This window comes from Carassius carassius, chromosome 31 (assembly GCF_963082965.1).
Source record: "Carassius carassius chromosome 31, fCarCar2.1, whole genome shotgun sequence".
Taxonomy (NCBI): Eukaryota; Metazoa; Chordata; class Actinopteri; order Cypriniformes; family Cyprinidae; genus Carassius; species Carassius carassius.
Genome location: NC_081785.1, coordinates 10,010,479 through 10,016,478, shown reverse-complemented (window position 1 = coordinate 10,016,478; position 6,000 = coordinate 10,010,479).

Below are 6,000 nucleotides of genomic sequence, written 5' to 3'. Positions count from 1 at the left end.
CATAATATAATTTTCAAGTTTCAATGACAAAACAAATAAATAAAGGAGGAGCCGTTTCTGCACGTGGACGTTCTTCTGCCATCTTTGGCCAATGCTAATGCAAATGGTAGAGCGCCAAGCGGTTATTTATGGACCCGACGGACCCGGGTTCGATTCCGCCTTTTGCCGAGCTCTTTCGTCCCGTATCACATCGGAAAGGCATGTATTTTCAATAAAACTAAACGAAATTATCGAAAAGTGAAAAATAATGTGGATATTGTGTAAGGTTAGGGCTAGTTGTGGGAGCTCCGGAAAGATACCGTTTGGTTGCCATTTAATTTCTAATTAAATAGTCACTGTGCATTGCATACATTAGAAATACATCGATTAAAAATAGCAACCAGACTTATGACGTTACATTACTTAAGACTTATTTAAGACACTTTTTCGAGTATATAACGAAAGCAATTTAGAGAGATATGGATATGTGGAATCTGTGTTCTAGGAATACGTTACGACATTCTAGTTCACCCAATAGCCTATTGCGAGCGGTGTTATGCTAAATAGTGTGGTGCTGATGTGTATGTTTCTAATCTTTTTCCGCTTTTATTTATACAGTTGTTTTTGTATTTATTATCATTTTCAGTTGTTTGTCATGTATGAATTATTCAGGACGATTCTTTTAATAAAACGTTTTTTTCCCTGTCATTGTAAATTGTACCGTGCTTAATTGGGTCTGTGCATTACTGCCGCTTTCAAGTGTCTCTGGGTTTCCTGAACAGATTGTGGAAAAAAAAAAAAAAAATTACTGAAATGACATCCTGCTGTGTTCATAGGTGCATAAATGATTGTTTGGAATAGCTATTGGACAGGCTGGCTTTGAGTACACTCCTAACATCTTTGACTATATTTTGTTATACCATTTCATTTGAAGACACTGAAGAAGTGACTCTTAGCTACATTAAAAAATATTGAGTATACAGTTTGTATAACAGTGTAAATTTATTTACCATCCCTCTTGTCCACCAATGCTTCAAGAACCGGACAACATGTAAAATATACATATAAAAATAACTCCTATTAGGACAACCACTCCTTCATGTAGCGAACGATATCCCCAGTGAACCGTTTTTATGATGGATGCATTATTATCTGTTATATTTTTTCTTTAAGTTAAATTTTTTATTTGATGTATTAGAAGAAAGTGTAATAAAACCAAAAATAAACACCTGAAAAAGTTATTTTTTAAACTAAATGAATGCCTTGTTCACTTTCCTTTAATTATCTGAAGGACTTGGTGACCAATAAAATGAAACAGCATACATTTTTTTTCTTTTTTTACAATTAACAAAATTTTTAAAAATGATTCCAGCCATAATATAATTTTCAAGTTTCACTGACAAAACAAATAAATAAAGGAGGAGCCGTTTCTGCACACGTTCTGCTGGCATCTTTGGCCAATGCTGAAAAAGGAGGAGTGTCGAAAATCTCATTCATAGTCATGATCTCGTTACCATAGCTATTCTTACATGTAAAAATGGCATTTCTACATATCTGTAAAAGTATTTTTACTAGTTAAAATTTTATTTAAGATATCATTAATTCTATTTTCACTAGTTGCAAGGACAATTTCAGATATCAGCTGTCTTTGTTGATATCAATAATTACTGTTACTAGTAAAAATGTGAATTCTTGATATCAACAATTTAGTTGTTACTAGTTGAAATGTTAATTCTTGATATCAGTAAATGTATTTCAACATGTTACAATTGTTATTTTTGATATCTGAACATCTATTTCTGATATCAATATAATTTCTGATATCTAAAATGGCTTTCTTACTAGTAACAATCACATTCATGATATCAGAAATGAACATTGTCACTCGTGACAATTAAAGGAGCATTGCGTAGGTTCTGAAATTTCTAACCGTTACTGACACCAGTGGCCGTAAGAGGAACAGCAGCCAGTCTCATGCTCGTTCTCAGTGCGCACGCTGTTTTTTTTTTTTTAACTTACGAGGAGTGTCCGTGGGTGTCTGAATTGTGCTGAAGGCTGGTCGCTTCTTTCCATCCGCAGAGTCCATTTGAAAACACTATTGCCGCTGCTTACTATAATGGCTGGCGTGCCGTACGGTTGTAAGCCCAAGTAGACGAGAACGCGCATGACGTCACATTTTGAAAATTAATATTCGAATAAAAAAAAAAAATGTGGAAAAAAAGGCCCGCGGTAGTAGAGGCGTGGTTGTCTGCTTTGCGAGTGGGCGCGCTAGCGCGCCTGAGGGTTCAGGGACAGGTCACAGCCTCACAGGAGTCGCACTGTCTGGCACAGCATCACTGCTGAAAGTTGACGCATCTTCATGGAAGATGCCAGCAAATGCAGAGCCCAACTCGACCGCAGCAGAGAAAATGAGGTAAAATTGTTGATCTGCGAGATTGTTGTATGCAAGCTATTTAAGATACAGTTAGCATACCGTTCGACAACGAGCAACGTGAGGTCACATCTCAAAAATGTGCACCCAAGTGAGCATGGCATAATGTGTGGAACTCCAGTTAAACAGTCACGTCTTGACACTTAACGTTACTTTGCATCGCCCGCCACAAGCACTTTGTCTGCAACATGACAAGAGGCCATAACGGATAAAATAATTTCGTTCATTTTTAAGGACATGAGACTGATCAGTATCGCGGATGGGGCACGCTTCGGGGAGTTCTGTCAAGCAATGGATCCGAGGTTTGATTATTTATCGTTTCATGTCAAGGAAAAGTTCCATGTTTACCACAGCACAGCTCGCTCGGAGCATTCAATGTCAGTTCTATATGCTGTAAAACTTCAATTAATATTAATATTTGTTTCAATCACTGAATGAAGCCTGCTATATTTGGGACACCAGTCGCGACCTTAAACTGCTTGCACAAAAATTTGTTTGTTCATTTAAACCATTATGCGCAGAGAACATGAGGGTGAGAGAGCGTGAGGTCTGCAGTCTTGGCCATTAGTTGATTTCCTTGTTTTTGTGTAGGTAATACGCAGAGGTGGGTAGTAACGAGTTACATTTACTTCGTTACATTTACTTGAGTAATTTTTTGGGGTAACTAATACTTTTCTGAGTATATTTAAAGATGGGTACTTTATACTCTTACTTGAGTAAATTTTTGGGGAAAAATCTGTACTTTTACTTCGTTACTGTGGGCGACGCTCCTCTCGTTACTTTATCTTAATGCAATAAATGTTATAAATGCTTCAGTTTATTCCAAACGCACCGTCTACTTTTCTCTGGACAATGAGCGATGCCCATTCGCGAATGTTTCATTCTTTTGAGTCAATTCTGTTCAAAGGCTTGATCAAACCAATTGGCTAACGAGTGAATTGGTTCATGAATCAGTTTGAATGAGTCGTTCAGTTCCCTGCCGCACGCGCTGAGCATCTGAAGTGGTTCACTCAGAGTTGTAACGTTTAACATCAGCAGCGCTGAAAATGGGGCTATGGAACTGCACTGAATTGAAAGCAAATCTGCAAAGGTTATTATTTGCTTGCGATGGAGATCCTTATTAGATGAACACCGCGTGTGCTATACTGTTCAACAGATATAACTTGGGCTACATTCGATTACAGTACACGATACCACTGTGACATTAGTTTGTTGTACGTGTGTGGCTTATAAGAGGGGAGTCAAGTTGAATGCAGCTTCCAAAAGACAAAAAATAGCCGATTAAGATTTTATTAATTTTAATACAATCACACCTGTGCGACTACGTTCAGCGAGTCATATCATCAGCTGCTGAATTCAGTTCTGTGATCACTTGCTAGCGCTGAGCCAGAGATAGATGTGTTTTACAGCACTGTGCATTATAACCAATCACACAAGATTCTTTTGAGCTTATTAAAGCATTGGCCAATCAGAGGCGTTCAGATGAGTCATCGCTAAAATGCCGGTGCTTCCTTCACTCGCTCACTGACTGAATACCTCTTTCTGGCGAATTCTCTCGTCAGAAACAACAAAGTGCAGATGTGTGTACGAATCTTTAATTAAGATATTGATTTCACAGTGTTAACAGTTTCAGTGATTTTAATGGGAGTTTCTGAGAGTGATTGAAATCTAGACTGTCAGTGAAAATGATCTTTAATAATGTAAATGTTATTTGCTCTCTTTCTGAACAATGAAAGATTAGTAGCAATATTTATATCACATCAACTTTCAATGTTAAATTCACATTTAATATAAAGTCAGTCGTATTAAAAATATGTTATAGCATGACACCTATATCTGTTACTTAAGTAAACAGACAGGGTTTTATAATAAATTACATAAATTGGAGTAAAGGCTGATGAAATATATACATTTATACACACACACATACATTTTATCTATATATCTAAATAAAAATAGGCTCAGTATATATGACCCAAAGTAACTAGTAACTAACTACTTGAGTAGATTTTTTATCCGATACTCTTTTACTCTTACTCAAGTAACTATTCAAGACTAGTACTTTTACTTGAGTAAATATTTCTAGAAGTACTTTTACTTTTGTACAGTTTTTGGGTACTCTACCCACCTCTGGTAATACGTTGTCATATATGTTTAAACTTAAATAGACTATCTATACAAGTAGTTATGTCTCTTTGTATTATTTTTGCCTGTTATTGACGTAATGCGCGTCATTGACAACATGCGCAACCAGATGTTCGAATATCCGTGTATTTTTTAGAGGGAATATTCGAACGTCAATTTTGACAGCCCTATTTTGTGAATTTTCGCGCCAATTTGGGCCCGACTCCTCCACACACAATTGAGCCTACAGGCTGATAGAGGCAACCGTGGTGGACAGTCGAGGTGTCATTCTTTTTTTTACATCATGGTTGGCTAATACATGTACAAATGGAAATTGAATTGTTGATATCAAAAATAGCAATTGTTACTAGTGGAAATCTAATTCCTGATATCAAGAATGAACATTTTAACTAGTGAAAATTGAATTGTTGATATCAGGAATACATATCCTGCGAATGAATAAAAGTTAATTTGGCTTGCCTATTGACATTCCCAGGTTAAAAATAATTGATATCAAGAATTAACATTGTTACTAGTTGAAATATAATTCCTGATATCAAGAATTAACATTGTTACTAGTGGAAATATAATTCCTGATATCAAGAATTAACATTGTTACTAGTGGAAATATAATTCCTGATATCAAGAATTAACATTGTTACTAGTGGAAAATATCATTCCTGATATCAAGAATTAACATTGTTACTAGTGGAAATGTAATTGTTGATATCAAAAATTCTAATTGTTACTAGTAGAAATCCGATTCCTGATATCAAGAATGAACATTTTAACTAGTGAAAATTGAATTGTTGATATCAAGAACACATATCCTGCGAATGAATAAAAGTTAATTTGGCTTGCCATATCCCCAAAGGCTCTGAATTCTTCTGTCTCTTCAGCACATGACAGTGTAAGGAAAGATAGAAATGCACTCTGCCTGTTTATAATTTCAAATGATGTGGTAATTTACTGCTATCAATCATAGGTATGGGAGATGATTATTACTGCATTGTTTACTAGGCCTGGGTGCTACGGATTTAGCTGATGCTTACATGCCTCCCCATCATTTTCTGCATTTAGAGGAACAAGACAAAAAGAAATTGGAACAAAATTAAAAAATGACTAGACTTTGTGTGTCAATGAGGCAATTAAGTGACGCAATCAAATGACACGGACAATGACTCACTTTGTGCAAAAAAACCAAAACAGAAAAACAGTGACATATAACTCATGATTACGGTCTGTCTCATGACCTGACAACTAGGATGCACGTAAACATCTATGTGTAAAGATAACAGATTGTGAATGAATTTTTCAAACCTTATTTCTAACATTCACAATTATGAAATCAGAGGAAAATTGCATTTTAGTGACCTGCACAAGCACAGCTGGGCCGCACATGGTTAATTTTGTATGTTATTTCCCTTCCTTTTCATCTCTCATTCCTCCTCCTCACACAGTCGGTT